The 18,993-nt window shown below is 36.7% G+C and overlaps 1 long non-coding RNA gene and 1 pseudogene across 1 annotated transcript in view; both read left to right on the forward strand.

Moving 5' to 3' along the window:
- The window catches only part of LOC143663544 (uncharacterized), a 48,807-nt gene that overhangs the window by 13,388 nt on the left and 16,426 nt on the right, over positions 1-18,993 (forward strand). The window contains exon 2 of the long non-coding RNA XR_013166023.1: positions 7,924-8,045. This is a non-coding gene — a long non-coding RNA (uncharacterized LOC143663544). The remainder of the gene's footprint in view (positions 1-7,923; positions 8,046-18,993) is intronic.
- LOC143663714 (lathosterol oxidase pseudogene) lies at positions 8,105-18,980 on the forward strand (annotated as a pseudogene).

The following is an 18,993-nucleotide window of genomic DNA, read 5'->3' on the forward strand; positions in this document are numbered from 1 at the left end:
GGCTGCTCTGTCCCAGTTGAGTTGACTTGACTGTCTTATCAAATATCAATTGTCTGTAGATAAGTCTATTTCTGGACATTGAGTTTTATTCCAATCAATGGTCAGTATGTCTATCTTTATGCCATTACCATGCTGTTTTCACCACTGAAGCTTTACAATATACTTTAAAGTCAGGTAGTGTGAAATTGGTCTGTAATTTCTTTTTTAATGCATGGGCAGGCACAGAGAATTGAAGCTGGGTATTCAGCATGGCATGCATGCAAGAATTCTGCCACTGAGCTGGGGAGCAATGCAGTTGCATCTGCTATTCCTTTGCTCCGGGGCTCCACTGTTTTCAGCCGCTGTTTCCTATGCTTTCCTCTATACACATCTGTGGACCTTCACTTAGCTCTTCTGGAACACAGCATTTGTTCTTGTTTGCTTAGCATCTCATGGGAAGGTACATGGCAGCATTTGCTGGGCTGTGCATATCCAAAGGCTTAGATCTTGTGTTGGCTCTCCTGGCTCTGTTCTCCAAGTCTTGGTATCTGTGTCAGCTCTCAGCTGCCTCTCCAAAATAGTGTCTCTTTTTAAGGACTTCAGTAAGCTAATCAAGACCCACCTGGAATAAATGGAGTCATGTCTCCATCTAATAAAAATGTCACACCCATAATTGGGCATGCCACAAACCCTGAGGATTATGTACTCTAAAGTTTCCACCCTACAGCATTTAATCAGGACTAAAAGTAATATCTGCTCCCACAAGATTAGATCAGGATAAAAACATGGCTTTTCTTAGGTACTTAACAGTTTCAAACTGGCATATATGTCATATCTCTTTCTTTTTTTTTTTTTAATTTTTTACCTTTATTAATAGATTTCATTTCTACATTCTTCTCCATACCTCTCTCTCCTGCCTTGTCCAATCTGCCTGTAGTGCTCTCTTTGGTATCTTTTTTTTTTTTTTTTTGAGTATTTCCTTTATAGCCAGTCTCACTCACAAACTCTCTCAGTGACTGTTTGTCTGAAAGTATTTTAAACTCTCCTTCATTTTTGAAGGACAGTTTTGCTGGTAATAGAAATTTTGGTTGGCAGTTTTTCTCTTTCAGTACCTTAAATATATCATGGCCTTACTTTCTCATCTCTACGGTTTCTGCTGAGAAAACTACACACTGTCTCATCAAGATTCCCTTGTAAGTAATGGATTTTTATTCTCTTGCTACTTTCAAAATTATTTGTCTTTAACAATTGACAATCTGATTAGTATTTGGTTTGGAGTAGGTATATGAAGATCTATTTTGTTCAGGGTATGCTGTGCTTCTTGGATCCTTAATTCTATGTCTTTCATAAGAGATGAGAAATTTTCAGTGATTATGTCCCCTATTTTTCTTTCTGCCCATTTTCCTTTCTCTTCTCCTTCTGGGGAGAACATGTAAACATGTAAATCATGTGCAACATGTTGTCATTTAATTCTCTGAGATAATGCTTATATTTTTCCATTCTTATCCCTATCTGATCTTTTATATGTACTATTTCAGATGCTTTGTCCCCTAGTTCACTAATACTTTCTTCTGCTTCTTCATACCTGCTATTGTAACTCTCCATTACGTTTCTCATCTCTCCTATTGTGACTTTCATTCCCATAATTTTGCCTGTTTTTTTCTTCAAAATTTCAAGTTCTTCTTTATGGTCACCCAATGTCTTCTTTATATCCTTTATCTCTTTTGCCATATCTATCCTCAACTCATTGATTTGACCTTTGCATTGATTTAACATGTTTGTTTGGACATTAGTTAGCTGTTTCAACTTCTGTATCTCATTTAAAGTGTTAGCTGGGCCATATCTTCATTTTTCCTAATGTGTCTCATAATTTTTTGGTGGCATCGCAGCATCTTGTTTCCTCAATTGGTTTATTTTGGAGGTCATTTTCACTCTTTTACCAAGGGTTTTCTTGTTGAGTATCTTTTTTTTTTCTTCACTCAATTCAACTAATATAGACCTCTAGCATAGCTTCTATTTAAGTGTTCAGAACTTTTCAGCTCTTTTTTTCTGGTTCTTTCCTTTACTAAATAGAAACTCTTTTTAGAATGGTCTCCCCAGATATAATCAATCCCAATCAGATTTTCCCAGACAAGACAGAACCAGCTGTTGGAGGAGTGTGCAATCAGTATCAAGTTTCACTGGTGAGGAGACTCAGTACGTTGTCAGAAGTTCCTGTGTAGCGTCCAGTCTCTGTATTTTTTCCTATCTTTTCCAGGAGGTAGTGGTTTTCAGCCCACAGCTCCCCAACAGTGTAAAGTGATGTGGTACCTTTAATTCCAAGCAGGTCCTGTACCTGGGGCATGGTTGAGACAGAGGCTAGGGTAGAAGATAGGCTTAGGGCTTAGCCCCTGGGGGCTTTATTCTCTGAGTGAGGGTTGCCACTTGAGCTGGGCACCCCTCCGCTTCATGGTAGTTAAGTCTAGTAGTCAACTTGGCCAGGTAACGGTGCCTAGTTCTGTTGCTGTGGACTTGAATCATTAGCATGTGAAACTCATCTATGGCTGATTACATCTGCAGTCAGCTAAGGGGAGTAGCTTTCACAATGAGTGATGTTTAATTTAATTAGCTGGAGGCGTAAAAGAGAGAGGTCAGAAGAGAACTCAATGCAGCACATCCCAAGCAATTCAGCATATCTCATCTCCATACTCACAGCTCAGCCTTTGGAGATGCAGAAAGGAATTGCCCTGGGAAAGGCCATTTGAATGCAGAAGCAAGGAGAGAAGGCCAGCAGACATTGCCGTGTGTCTTCCCATGTAATAGAGAACTTTAGATGAAAGTTAGCTATCTTTCGTCTGAAGAACTATAAATATTTAACTATATAAATCCCTTTTTATTAAAAGCCAATCCATCTTCGGTGTGTTGCATTCTGGCAGCTTTGGCAAACTAAAACACCCCCCTCTTCTTGGGTAAAATAAGCCCTTTAGGGAAATTATGTCCTTCACGTGATTAGTCAGCCTCACCTCCTGTCTGCCAGGAGAAACCTCAAGATTCTTCTCCTGCTTGTTCTTGGTTTGTCTATGCTTGGAGATTTGATTCAGCATTCCAAATGTGTTAATTAAAACTGCAGTTGGAGTTGGCTGAGCTGCCCTCCCTTGCTTTTAACACAGACTGCTTCTTTGCCAACTGGACCTGCTGTTTCAGTGGTGGAGGAGTGGAGGCCTCTGGAGTCCAGGGGCTTTGCTTAAATTCCTGGGCCATGTTCTTGGCCCTTCCACTCATTCCAGACAGGAATACTATGTGTGTCCAGTCACAGAAATCCTCCAAAGATCTGTTGCACACACTTCCTGGCTATGTACTATTTGCTCTAGAGAACTAACTACATTCCATACCTCCTTATGCTGCCATCTTTGTCACTTTTTTTCTAATGATCACAATAAGTATGCATGTTTTCCATAGACACTTTCAAAAATCAATGGTGAACCTTAATTTTTCTAGGCTGAAATATCCTCTTTGTTCAATATATTATATTTCCCAGTTATGATCATCTTGATGAAAAATATTGTAAAACCAGGTGTTATTTTTGTATGGTTCCTTCCAGGGACTCTTCATCTACTCTTGATATTTAGAGAGTATAGAAAAACACTCATTGTGATTTTCCTTTTGTTGAAGCACCTAGCCTTAAGTCCAGAGTCTCTGTATTTTTTCCTATCTTTCCCAGGAAGTAGTGATTATCAGTCCACAGCCCCCCAACAGTGTAAAGTGATGTGGTACCATTAATTCTAAGCAGGTCCTGTACCTGGGGCATGGTTGAGACAAGGCTAGGGTAGAAGATAGGCTTAGGGCTTAGCCCCTGGGGGCTTAATTCTCTGAGTGAGGGTTGCCACTTGAGCTGGGCGCCCCTCTGCTTCATGGTAGTTAAGTCTGGTAGTCAACTTAGCCAAAATTAAGCCACACATTAGCTAGCATTCTCTGTAGAAGCAGAATCAGTAAGAGATATTCATAAATATAAAATTTATAAAAGTGTCTCATGTTAAATACTTTTACATTGTCACATCATCTTTTCTTTATGTTTTTGGTATCTCATGGACCAGTCTCAATCACTAACTAATATGGAAGCCATGGGCCTTATAGCTATAAGCTTATTACACACATATTTTGATCTCCCAACTTTCTGGGATTTTCCTATTCTCTTCCATTGTTCCATTTACAGATCATATTTCTTATTTCAGTAGTGTATGCTTTCCTTAGTTTCTTATTCTTTTCCATTACAGTTCTTGGTGGTGAATATGGGAAACATTGTTGGGAAATGACCCACCAGCTGGGACAAATAAGAAGTCTGATATTTGGATATCATGTGCACTTTTTCTTTTAAGCTATTAAACCCCAAGTTATATATCGCAAATAAAAGCCTAGGATTATAGAATTGGTAGAAATGGATACAAACACTGAAACTAGCACAGCCTGCATCAACAAATTCACATGATTTCTACCAGGGATAGTGCAAACCTAATTTAAGTATTATCTTCAAATGATTATGTGATATTCTATTTCTGTTATAAATATCTATGGCCTTATTATATAGTTGCTGTTTCTTTTATTCTGGGAGAGAAATTCTATGTATGTACACAGAATAAGTACATGTAAAGTTGTTTTGCACAAATCCTGATTTAACCTCAACTAAGATTGAGTTATTATGGACATTTTCACTCCTGACCATAAAAATTAATAATACATTTGTCACATTTATGCAAATTTCTGATAATGAAAACACAGTTATAAATCCACTCAAAGAATACTATTAAATTCCAAGGTTTCAGCTTCAAAGTTGTCATGTTTTATGAGTATAATTTTATTTTTCCATGAAAATTGCAACTTTAAATGGATTACATCTATGTGCCTTTTAATAAGCAAATATTGAGACTTTTAAAAGAATGAAAAACTTATTTATTCAGTCATTTGCATAACACCCTAGTAATTTATTATCATTCAATCTTTGTTCCTCTTCAACCTCTCCCCAAGTCTGAGTGTCAAATTACTTCATCCTTCAAATTTCTAATTAAGTTTCCCCCAGTGAGATCTTTCTTTATTATTCTAGATCTAATTATATCTTCTTGATATTCCATACTTCCACTAAATTCATTGCAAACAGCCACAGTTGCAGTTATCATATATATTGTAATTGCTGGGTTCTATGTCTGTAAGCACTTTGTAATTTGGAACTATGCCATTTCATCTTTATATTTCCTTAAACTGATACAACAGAAAGGACAAAATAACCAGTATAGAAATTAATGAGTGAGGCTTATAAATCAATTGAGTAGCATGAGGATAAAGTTTAATACAAAATGAAAGTACATATAAATTTTCTTCTTGTGTTTAGAAATTTGAACAGAAAATGCCATAAGACAACATACAAGAAAAATCAAGGGGGGCATACTTATCTACTGCATTCAAAGGCATCTACTTAACAAAGCCAGCTCGTACACAAAATAATTCCAGTGGAGAACTGGAAAGAAAATTGGTTTGACAACCTTGACATAAAAGTTACTTATTCTACGTGCCAAACTGGAATGGCAGGAAAATCCATAGCATGGCTTTTCAAAATGGATGTGAGCTATACAAGTCAAATACTACAGTGGAAACAGTATCACCAGTAGAATCTGTCTCAGGAATAGCACAAACAGAGCCAGATGAAATTAGTGGATTAATCAGCATCCAGTGTCTTACTGAAGGTTTAACCTTTCCGGTAAAACACTGGAAATTATTTTTCTTGCTTGACATGAAGACTTATGGCAGTCAGAAAAGTAGCTGTCTAGAAACAGAGTATCAGCACGTGTGGTCTGACTACCTAAGAACTTCAACTTCATATAGCAGGAAATTGAAGATGTCTAAATTATTCTATATTATTTCCTAGATGTCATTTGATATCTTAATAATAACACAGTGACATAAATTATTGATAATGATGGTTCTTCAATGCAAGTCAGTTACCTTAATTTTTGCCTGCTCCCTTTTTGTACATGATGCATAAAGGCTGAAATAGCAATAAAAGCTGTGGCTTCTGGTTTAAAGAAACAGACTTCATTCTTGGATTTCTAGGTCCTTAAAACAGACAACAATGGCAATCTAGGAGTAGTAAAGAAAATGTAAAAGACAATGCTCAAGGCTACATGGAGGAAGATTCCAAGAGAATAGCAATATTAACCTTTCAGATATATAAATTGTCCCACTCATCTGCAAAAGGAGACACTATTCTGTGCTCTGAATTAAGCAGCTAAGAATAATGGCTCTTAGAACAGAAAAAAAAATCAAGATATAACTCTATTTTTCTTTTCTCAGTGCAGTTGTTATTCATTGATCTCTGACCAATCAAAAGGCTGCAGTTCTGGTTCACATGCACTTACAATTTTACTCAAAATTATGGAAAGTTCTCACATTTTACAGTGATTTGTGAGCTCTGAATATTTTCACAAATTTATGTGAGGTTATCAAACTGGAAATGAGCAAGACTTTCTTTTTCCATTGATGTAATTTATTTCAGTGGGTTAGAATACAGAATTATTCTGTTGTCCAAGTTAATTCAGTATAAAACATTTGAAGACACCATTAATTTCCTTGTTTTAGCCAAGTAAAATTTCGTTATTTAAAAATATAAATCCATTCATCTAATGCACATATGAAAATAACTCATTGAGTTCTTCTAAGTCCCAGGCACCATGCCAAATATTTGCTTCCTAGCTTAATCTCTCCATCAATTATTTAAATACAGTATCATTACCACATGAAAGCTACTGAGGCTTTAAAAAATTAAATCGCTTGCCCCAGGTTGTACAGCTACTAAGTGTAAAACCTAGCATTTGCACATTTAATTGTCTTTAATGACAGCCTGAGCACTTAAGAAACACTCTATACTGCCAAGCCACATAAAAGTGTCAGCTCACTAAGAATTTCTATTTCAAAATTTATATCATTCAGAAGATAAGTGAAGCTTAATATTAATCCAAAGAGCAGCATTCTGTATATAAAAATAGATTTATAGAATTCATTCTTAAATCTACTCTCAATGTTCTGTAAAACATCATTTGCTAAAATAAGCTATAATTGTAAAATATAACTCAGGACTTTTTTGAGTATCTAATAGTTATAAAATATTCAATATACTCTCTTAATTCTAAACATTTGATTTCCTTGAATTGGTTGTTTTCATTCACTTACTAGAGAATATATTAAACCATGAAGTTAAAAAATAATACGGTCTGACCTGAAGAAAATAAGTAATTGAGATGAAGTACTGGGTTATTTCTAAACACTAGAAAGACTTTACAGCCTAAATTGGCTTTGCTTAATGCTGATAAGCTTTGTCCACAAATGTCTAAGGAAGATAAGAAAGAGCTAATAATCTTTAACTTTTTCTCTAACTTTCCTTCCTACTAGATTGAAGATACAATTGCACTGCAGATCTAAATATGAAAAGTTATTTTCATTGCCTGATTTTGCTGAGTCAGTGATTTTTCCATTCTCTCTGTTTCTTCTCTCCTGGAGAAACTTCTTAAATAGCTGCCTCTGTCTACAAACCACTATTCTCACTCTTTCTTAGGCCATTTCCTGTATGTTCAAGTTTGAGGTACATGGGTTGTTTTAAAGACTGCACAATCATAAGCTCTAACAACCAGAACTGTCTGGCAATAGAACCTCTAAAATGGTGAATAGATTTCTGTTTTGTCAATTTTCAATCAAACCCTCAGACATTTTTCATTTATAATTTTGAGTCTTGATGAAGAATTGTTTAATTTTTGTTTTTATGACTTAAATTTTTGCTCTTTGCCCAATTGTTGAGACTTTATTTTCCTGGAGTTTGCCACTATTTTAGGTTCTACCTTGAAGACATTTGAAACAAATGTTGATAATTGGATCCTTGATGCTAGGCAAATCCTGATAACTTCCACTTTTCCCTTCTTGAAGCCCTGAGTCACCATGTGAAGAATTCCATCTGGCTTGTTTGAGAGATCACATAGAGAAAGAGAAATTCCTGACTAGCCTCCAGCTGTTAAAGTCCTATCTTCTCAACTGCCAGACATGTTAGTGTAAGTATCATGTGTTTCTGGCCAGCTTCCACCTATCCCAAAAGCTGCCAGATGTGTGAATGGAGCCCCAGTTGAGCCTCCACATGATAGCTCTCACTCAAGTGAGAACAGCAGAGCTATCTTCCAGGTGAGCCCAGAGCAAATTTTTTATTTGCTTACTTATCTATTTTTTTATGGCATTAAGTTTTGGAATAATGTTGTATGCAACAATAGATGAATGGAGCAACCATATGTCCTTAGAGGATAATTGTTGAAGATGGTAATGCCTCCATCCACTTATATCCCTGAATGAGTTGGGTGATAAACACTAGCGAAATGCCAGCACTTGCTGACCTGGAAGCCCTCAGGACAGTAATGAGAGCAAGAAATTAAATTTTATCCTTTTATGCTATTCCATATCTAAGCATATTTTTCCCATAACATATCCTATTCTAAACATTGCAGCTTCCTGTAATAAATGGTCAGTCTGAGCTCAGAGACTCTGATTAACCATTGTCTATAACATTCCAATAGGCAGCTCATGTTTCATGATTTAAGACATCTGTATATGCTTGTCCTCTCCAAGAATAGAAGGTGGGGGAATTTGAAGAGCTTATCTTCTATTAAGGTTGTAAAGAAAGTCTTGCCTGTGACCAAAGTGGGACAAGTGGGATCATTGTGAATGTGCCCCCTTTACCTGGAACAGTGGTAGGACTTCATCCCTGCCACATCAGAATGGCACAGTGAACAGTTTGATTTTCTTTGACACAGAAGTATCAAAAAAAAATTTATAGAGGTAAAGCCAAATATAAATTCCAAACCTTTAATTTCCATGAGAATAAAATGCTCATAGAAATGCATTTTCCATGAGAATAAAAAGGTTTGAAAGATATAGTCAGGCAACTTTTTGTAAAAGGATACTTAATCATATTGCACATGATCATGAAATATTAAAAGTGAATGCCAGGAAATGGTCAAATCTATAGAGATTAGTTTATCATTAATGTAATATATCATTGTCGGAAGTGTATGCAGAAAAAAAAAAAACAAAATCTCCAAGGGATAATGGTGGAACATGATGTTAGATTGAAGCCATTATGTTGTCTTTGTAACAAAGCACTTTTCCTCACAGAGTGATAGAACTATGTAGTAGCAAACTTGGTGAAAAATCAAGCTGCAAGGTAGGAAATCAATGTAAATTTTCAGTAGTATGGAGTAAACCAGCTTGGAAATAGACAGGAACATACTCAAGAGTTAATATCTGTCAAATACCCAGTATAAAAACTCCATGAGAGGGGAGGTGATGGTGGTGCAGTGGCAGAGTTCTTGACTGCCATGCTGGAGATCTGGGTTCTATTCCCATGCCTGCCCATGCAAAAACAAACAAACAAACAAAACTCTATGAAAGCTGAGATATGTTATTTTATATTCAGTACTAAAACAGGGAAAGTTTATGGAAAACTGGGACAAGTTAGTTACCCTATGTTTGAAGGAATGAAGAAATGTACAAAAGAGTTTCTAGAGGCATCAATTAATGCAGCTACATTCATACATTGGACTCAGCCCTTGTCCAAAGGAATTTCCTGTCATGTAGGTAATGTTTTATAATCTGAGCTGTCCAAAACAGTACATGCTTGCCACAAGTGGCCATTGACCACTTGAAATGTGCAACTGTGAAACCGATTTGAAATTTCAATTCAATTAATACAAATATAAATTTAAATATTCACAGTGGATGTATGAGTAGAAGCTATTGGTATTACTTGGATAGGTGATGATCATAGAACTATTTAATTATGATTCCCATCTCATCAGGACCCAATAACTTTCATTTGAGGCAAAAGTGCTCTTTTAATTAGAATCAATACACTAATTTACTAAAAATTTATGGATCCCATCCATTTTGCCCAAGAGCATGGATGCAGAGAACCATCTGAAGCCTAATGAAATAGTAGATACTGGGATATAATTCTGCTTCAGGTTTTTTTCAATCCATTCAAGGTATCAGGATACAATCTTTGCCTATGTATTTACTATCATAATATTTTACAATTTGAGCTCAGTCTTTGATTCTGACTCTAATTATTCTGGCAAAATTTCTTATCCTGTAGGTAAATGTCCCTATTCTACATAGGAGTCCTTACAACAGCTATACCTAATCTACCTCGTTTTCTTCCTCTTCTTCTTCCTCTTCATCCTCCAGCTCTTCCTTCTTCTTCCTTTTCTGCTTCTCCTTCTCCTCCTTTTTATTCTCTTTCTTCTCCTTCTTCTTCTTCTGCTTCTACTTGAAAACTCTTATTTCCTATTTTAAACCAGCTAAAAATCATCTCCTCTATGCAATTTTTCTATCACCCTCCAAGCCCAGGTATGATTAAGAAAAATGATCATTTAACTTCCTTTCTAATTTCATGAGTTTTTGCACAATTATATTAAAACATTATCATAGAATTCCGGAGAAGATGGTGGCTTAGTAAGACACACGGATCTTAGTTCCTCCTCCAGAACAGCTACTAGGGGAGTAGAAATGATACAGAACAGCTCCCGGAGCCATGACAGAGATCAAGAAGACAGCGTACCCCATTCTGGAATGGCTGACTGGCTGGGAGAACTCGCTCCGGTGAGAATGCCGAGGGGCGCGGGCTTCCCCGGGCCGAGGCGGCAAGCTGCCGGAGTCCCTCCCTCCCTCCTTCCTGGGCCAGCTGGGAGAATTGGACAGGTGGTCCCCTCAAGCCACGGCAGCTGGTGCTCTCCGCACGTGTGGACCCCCGGGCCAGCTGGGAGAATTGGATCAGAGATCCCCAGGCCGTGGAGAACGGTGACAGAGGTCCCTTCCAAACATGTGGCTTCCCGGTCTGGCTGGGAAGGGTGCACTCCCCTGGGCTGCGGCGCCTGGTGCCCTCCCACCACGCTTGGCACCCTGGGCCAGCTAGGAGATTCGGACGGGCGCTCTCCTGGGCTGCGGCGGCCAGCGACCCTCCCCGCGTTCAGATCCCTGGGCCGTCTGGAAGATTCAGATTGGCACTCTTCCAAGCCGCTTCGGCTGGCAAACCTCCCCCACGGCGAGAGTTTTCCAAAGTTAAAGGACCCACAGCACTTTTACTGGTGGGACCCACAGACAAACGAGTGCCATGAGCGTCACTTACTGGGCAGGATCAGAAAAACAGAACCCAGAGATTTCACAGAAAAATCTTTCAACCTGTTGGGTCCAACACCCAGGGAAATCTGACTAAATACGCAGATGCCAGCAGAAGATAACGGATCACGCTCAGAAAATTGAAAATATGGCCCAGTCAAAGGAACAAACCAATAGTTGAAATGAGATACAGGAGCTGAGACAACTAATCCTGACTATACGAACAGAAATGGAAAACCTCTTCAAAAACAAAATCGATAAATTGAGGGAGGACATGAAGAAGACATGGGCTGAACAAAAAGAAGAAATAGAAAAACTGAAAAAACAAATCACAGAGCTTATGGAAGTGAAGGATAAAGTAGAAAAGATGGAAAAAACAATGGATACCTACAATGATAGATTTAAAGAGACAGAAGATAGAATTAGTGATTTGGAGGATGGAACATCTGAATTCCAAAAAGAAACAGAAACTATAGGGAAAAGAATGGAAAAAATTGAACAGGAGATCAGGGAACTGAAGGACAATATGAAGCGCACAAATATACGTGTTGTGGGTGTCCCAGAAGGAGAAGAGAAGGGAAAAGGAGGAGAAAAACTAATGGAAGAAATTATCACTGAAAATTTCCCAACTCTTATGAAAGACCTAAAATTACAGATCCAAGAAGTGCAGCGCACCCCAAAGAGAATAGACCCAAATAGGTGTTCTACAAGACACTTACTAGTTAGAATGTCAGAGGTCAAAGAGAAAGAGAGGATCTTGAAAGCAGCAAGAGAAAAACAATCCATCACATACAAGGGAAACCCAATAAGACTATGTGTAGATTTCTCAGCAGAAACCATGGAAGCTAGAAGAGAGTGGGATGATATATTTAAGTTACTAAAAGAGAAAAACTGCCAACCAAGACTTCTATATTCAGCAAAATTGTCCTTCAAAAATGAGGGATAAATTAAAACATTCTCAGACAAAAAGTCACTGAAAGAATTTGTGACCAAGAGACCAGCTCTGCAAGAAATACTAAAGGGAACACTAGAGTCAGATACAAAAAGACAGAAGAGAGAGGTATGGAGAAGAGTGTAGAAAGAAGGAAAATCAGATATGATGTACATAATACAAAAGGCAAAATGGTAGAGGAAAATATTATCCAAACAGTAATAACACTAAATGTTAATGGACTGAATTCCCCAATCAAAAGACATAGATTGGCAGAATGGATCAAAAAACAGGATCTTTCTATATGCTGTCTACAGGAAACAAATCTTAGACCCAAAGATAAACATAGGTTGAAAGTGAAAGGTTGGGAAAAGATATTTCATGCAAATAACAACCAGAAAAGAGCAGGAGTGGCTATACTAATATCCAACAAATTAGACTTCAAATATAAAACAGTTAAAAGAGACAAAGAAGGACACTGTATACTAATAAAAGGAACAATTAAGCAAGAAGACATAACAATCATAAATATTTATGCACTGAACTGGAATGCCCCTAAGTACATGAGGAATACACTGCAAACACTGAAAAGGGAAATAGACACATATACCATAATAGTTGGAGACTTCAGTTCACCACTCTCATCAATGGACAGAACATCTAGACAGAAGATCAATAAAGAAATACAGAATCTGAATATTACTATAAATGAGCTAGACTTAACAGACATTTATAGGACATTACATCCCACAACAGCAGGATACACCTTTTTCTCAAGTGCTCATGGATCATTCTCAAAGATAGACCATATGCTGGGTCACAAAGCAAGTCTTAACAAATTTAAAAAGATTGAAATCATACACAACACTTTCTCGTATCATAAAGGAATGAAGTTGGAAATCAATAATAGGCGGAGTGCAAGAAAATTCACAAATACATGGAGGCTCAACAACACACTCTTAAACAACAAGTGGGTCAAAGAAGAAATTGCAAGAGAAATTAGTAAATACCTCGAGGTGAATGAAAATGAAAACACAACATATCAAAACTTATGGGACGCAACAAAGGCAGTGCTAAGAGGGAAATTTATTGCCCTAAATGCCTATATCAGAAAATAAGAAAAGGCAAAAATGCAGGAATTAACTGTCCACTGGAGAAAGAACAGCAAACTAATCCCAAAGCAAGCAAAAGGAAAGAAATAACAAAGATTAGAGCAGAAATAAATGAAATTGAAAACATGAAAACAATAGAGAAAATCAATAAGACCAGAAGTTGGTTCTATGAGAAAATCAATAAGATTGATGGGCCCTTAGCAAGATTGACAAAAAGAAGAAGAGAGAGGATGCAAATAAATAAGATCAGAAATGGAAGAGGAGACATAAGTACTGACCTCACAGAAATAAAGGAAGTAATAACAGGATACTATGAACAACTTTATGCTAATAAATACAACAACTTAGATGAAATGAACGGGTTCCTGGAAAGACATGAACAACCAACTTTGACTCAAGAAGACATAGATGACCTCAACAAACCAATCACAAGTAAAGAGATTGAATTAGTCATTTAAAAGCTCCCTAAAAAGAAAAGTCCAGGACCAGATGGCTTCACATGTGAATTCTATCAAACATTCCAGAAAGAATTAGTACCAACTCTCCTCAAACTCTTCAAAATAATCGAAGTGGAGGGAAAACTACCTAATTCATTCTATGAAGCCAACATCACCCTCATACCAAAACCAGGCAAAGATATTACAAAAAAAGAAAACTACAGGCCAATCTCTCTAATGAATATAGATGCAAAAATCCTCAATAAAATTCTAGCAAATTGTATCCAACAACACATTAAAAGAATTATACATCATGACCAAGTAGGATTCATCCCAGGTATGCAAGGATGGTTCAACATAAGAAAATCAATTAATGTAATCCACCATATCAACAAATAAAAGCAGAAAAATCACATGATCTTCTCAATTAATGCAGAGAAGGCATTTGACAAGATTCGACATCCTTTCCTGTTGAAAACACTTCAAAAGATAGGAATACAAGGGAACCTCCTTAAAATGATAGAGGGAATATATGAAAAACCCACAGTTAATATCATCCTCAATGGGGAAAAATTGAAAACTTTCCCCCTAAGATCAGGAACAAGACAAGGATATCCACTATCACCACTATTATTAAACATTGTGTTGGAGGTTCTAACCAGAGCAATTAGACAAGAAAAAGAAATACAAGGCATCAAAATTGGAAAGGAAGAAGTAAAACTATCACTGTTTCCAGATGATATGATACTATAGGTCGAAAACCCGGAAAAATCCACAACAAAACTACTAGAGCTAATAAATGAGTACAGCAAAGTAGCAGGTTACAAGATCAACATTCAAAAATCTGTAGCATTTCTATGCACTAGTAATGAACAAGCTGAGGGGGAAATCAAGAAACGAATCCATTTACAATCCCAACTAAAAGAATAAAATACCTAGGAATAAGTTTAACTAAAGAGACAAAAAACCTATATAAAGAAAACTACAAAAAACTGCTAAAAGAAATCACAGAAGACCTAAATAGATGGAAGGGCATACCGTGTTCATGGATTGGAAGACTAAATATAGTTAAGATGTCAATCCTACCTAAATTGATTTACAGATTCAATGCAATACCAATCAAAATCCCAACAACTTATTTTTCAGAAATAGAAAAACCAATAAGCAAATTTATCTGGAAGGGCAGGGTGCCCCGAATTGCTAAAAACATCTTGAGGAAAAAAAACGAAGCTGTAGGTCTCACACTGCCTGACTTTAAGGCATATTATGAAGCCACAGTGGTCAAAACAGCATGGTATTGGCATAAAGATAGATATATTGACCAATGGAATCGAATAGAGTGCTCAGATATAGACCCTCTCATCTATGGACATTTGATCTTTGATAAGGCAGTCAAGCTAACTCACCTGGGACAGAACAGTCTCTTCAATAAATGGTGCCTAGAGAACTGGATATCCATATGCAAAAGAATGAAAGAAGACCCGTATCTCACACCCTATACAAAAGTTAACTCAACATGGATCAAAGATCTAAACATTAGGTCTAAGACCATAAAACAGTTAGAGGAAAATGTTGGGAGATATCTTATGAAACTTACAATTAGAGGTGGTTTTATGGACCTTAAACCTAAAGCAAGAGCACTGAAGAAGGAAATAAATAAATGGGAGCTCCTCAAAATTAAACACTTTTGTGCATCAAAGAACTTCATCAAGAAAATAGAAAGACAGCCTACACAATGGGAGACAATATTTGGAAATGACATATCAGATAAAGGTCTAGTATCCAGAATTTATAAAGAGATTGTCCAACTCAACAACAAAAAGACAGCCAACCCAATTACAAAATGGGAAAAAGACTTGAACAGACACCTACCAGAAGAGGAAATACAAATGGCCAAAAGGCACATGAAGAGATGCTCAATGTCCCTGGCCATTAGAGAAATGCAAATCAAAACCACAATGAGATATCATCTCACACCCACCAGAATGGCCATTATTAACAAAACAGAAAATGACAAGTGCTGGAGAGGATGCGGAGAAAGAGGCACACTTATCCACTGTTGGTGGGAATGTCAAATGGTGCAACCACTGTGGAAGGCAGTTTGGCGATTCCTCAAAAAGCTGAATATAGAATTGCCATATGACCCAGCAATACCATTGCTAGGTATCTATTCAAAGGACTTAAGGGCAAAGACACACACGGACATTTGCACACCAATGTTTATAGCAGCATTATTTACAATTGCAAAGAGATGGAAACAGCCAAAATGTCCATCAACAGATGAGTGGTTAAACAACCTGTGGTATATACATACGATGGAATATTATGCAGCTTTAAGACAGAATAAACTTATGTAGCATGTAATAACATGGATGGACCTAGAGAACATTATGCTGAGTGAGTCTAGCCAAAAACTAAAGGACAAATACTGTATGGTCCCACTGATGTGAACCGACATTCGAGAATAAACTTGGAATATGTCATTGGTAACAGAGTCCAGCAGGAGTTAGAAACAGGGTAAGATAATGGGTAATTGGAGCTGAAGGAATACATACTGTGCAACAGGACTAGATTCAAAAACTCAAAAATGGACAGCACAATAATACCTAGTTGTAAAGTAATCATGTTAAAAAAATTATCATAATAAAACTTAATGGCTCATACCTATTCATGAATGAATCTTTCCTCTGACCTGTGAGATCATTGAGGCTTAATTTAGTATCTTTCTCAAATGGATTTCTCTAAGAAAGCGGTAAAAGAATGGAACTAATATTTATTTGGTTAGTACTTTGTACCATATTTAATCCTTACAAAAATTATATTAAAAAAATATCTTTGTCCTTGTTCTCTGATGAGTGAACTAAGGCTCAAAGAAAATTAGTAAATTAATCAAGGGAACATAGCTACTAAATTTTGGATTTCCATTCAAGCATACTTTTCTGATAATAAAATCATCATTCCTATGCCTTGTTAAGAACACCAGGATACTTGCTTATAACCATTGCCCTTTAGAGAAGGGCATTCTGTTCCAGTGAAGCTTAGCATGGTTGATTTACTGCATCATTCCTGTCAACATATTCATAGATGAGGTTTTGCTCTGTCTCAATCATGACTTAGAGAACGAAATATTTATGGAGGTCTTCTAAATGAACCTTTACCTGTATTAAATTATTTTCTCATCCATAGTCAAGTCCACAAGTTCCATCTAGTCTTTATATATTTTTACAACCCATAATGAACAACTGGATTTGAATGCAAGAAACTTTCCCTTTCTCTGATTCCCTAGAGTGATACTGTCACTTAGTAAGTCAGGTGGGCAATGTGGCTCAGCAGGCAGTGTTCTTGCCTGCCATCCTGGAAGACCTGGGTTTGGTTCTCAATGCCTGCCCATTCAAAAAAAAAACAAAAAGAAATTCAGCATGTCTATGGAGACTCATGTCTTCTAGGCAGGAATTATGAAATGTGATTTCTTCCAAATCTTCCTGTCTGGTATCTATGCATTAGAAACCATAAATTATCAAGTTCTTTTAGGAAAGCTAGGGAATGCATGAATGTTTTCATCTTTCTTTTGTCTACAATATAATCCCATGAGACACCCAAACCCAAGCAAAAATCCAAAGTGCCTCCAGATTCCTATTTTCTAACATCAGGCAGCTCTACTAAGAAACAATGAAATATATTGGACTTATCTACCTTGAGTTAAGTATAACATTTGAGCAAAGGAACAAAAAAAAGCATATCCATGTAATTTTTTTTTCTATCTTTCAGCTCAGGTCAATTCAAATATGTATGATTTTAAGACCTCTGCCACCCTTACTGCTTCCCAAAAACTTAACACAAAAATATAACACCCATACTTTAAGGCATGAAAGTGGGAATTCTACAAGTGCTCACTCTTCTCTAACTCCTCCCTGATTAGAGAGAAACAACAAGTTCTGCCTTGTAAAGTGTTGTTTAACTTATGAAATCGGGAGACAATTCATGTGTAAACTAATTTGCTTTTGTGGCAGAGATTTAACCATGCCAAACACTTTTAGAGCAAAAAGTAGTTTAGTGTTTACTTCAATTGTTTTAAATAAGTTCTTACCAAGTGGTTCAGGAGTTCAGTGCTACAACAATAAACTTGTGAATCCTACAATTCTCAGTGTATACCTGTACCATCAAGCACAAACTGAGTTAGATCCTTAGTAGTATAACCCCAAATGTAATTTCTAAGTGACATTGATTCTAATGAAGAATATAGATAGCCATACTTACTATTCACATGTTTTTAGTAGATGGCATATTTACCATGTGGCTCTATTCTAAAAAATTGAGTTGGCCTGCAGAAAGAGAGGCTTTTCTCTATGTATGTCTTTCTCTTCTAAGCTCTGCCTGTTGGCAGGGGCAGCAGACCAGCCATGGCAGCCTGAAAAGGCAACTGCAAGAATGGCAGCAGACTCTCACTAAGTGCTAACGTGGAGCTTGTCCTCAATGCTGCAGATTATTTTTTGCACCCTATGTATATACAATCATATAACCAGAGGACGACATTTTTCTGACTGTTAGTCTACTGATTATAATAAATCTTTGTGTTTATACCCTTTATTTCTTCTTTGCATCACTGAGCTATTATTCTGCCTATGATCATTCATTGATGAAACATCCAGAGTTTGTACAGAATCAAGTTTATCAAGAGATTAAGTATTCTGTTCAGTCATTGTCATGGCTGAGCATAACCACTGTTAAATTATTCCATTTAGAAGTGAAAGGTTACAGCAAATTATATGAAGACATAGAGTTCCTGTTTGGTTGGTTTCAACTCATTGTCAGTGTGATATCCTTCCTCTTTTTCACTGACATTCTGAGCTACTGCATTCGTAGAGACCTACATCATAGGCTTTTCTATAAGAGTATACATAGAATTCTTCATATTTGCATTCACACTCCATTTAAAAGCCATGTATTTCATCCCTTCACTGGTTTCCTTCAGAGACTACTTTACCATACATACCCTCTTATCTTTCTTTTACATAAGGTGGTTTATTTGGATTTACACATTTTGGTCAATAACTGGTAAATTTCCTTTTATGATGATGATTTTAATATCCCCCAAGTCTTAAAACCATTTATTATTGGTCCAGCTTATCATAGAGACAACCACATGTTCTTTAATTATAACTGTGAACAGTACTTCACACTGTGGGTAGAACTGGAGATGTGTTCAAAAATCTTTTGACTGCTTAGCTAAATAAAGAAGGTGATAGAAGAAAAATACAACAGCAATGCAGGAAATGGTTGTAAAACTGAAAAAAAAAATTAAATGGAGAATTTTCAAGAATGAGTATATTATTATACAATTAATCTTAAATATTTT

This window comes from Tamandua tetradactyla, chromosome 19, assembly GCF_023851605.1.
Source record: "Tamandua tetradactyla isolate mTamTet1 chromosome 19, mTamTet1.pri, whole genome shotgun sequence".
Lineage (NCBI taxonomy): Eukaryota > Metazoa > Chordata > Mammalia > Pilosa > Myrmecophagidae > Tamandua > Tamandua tetradactyla.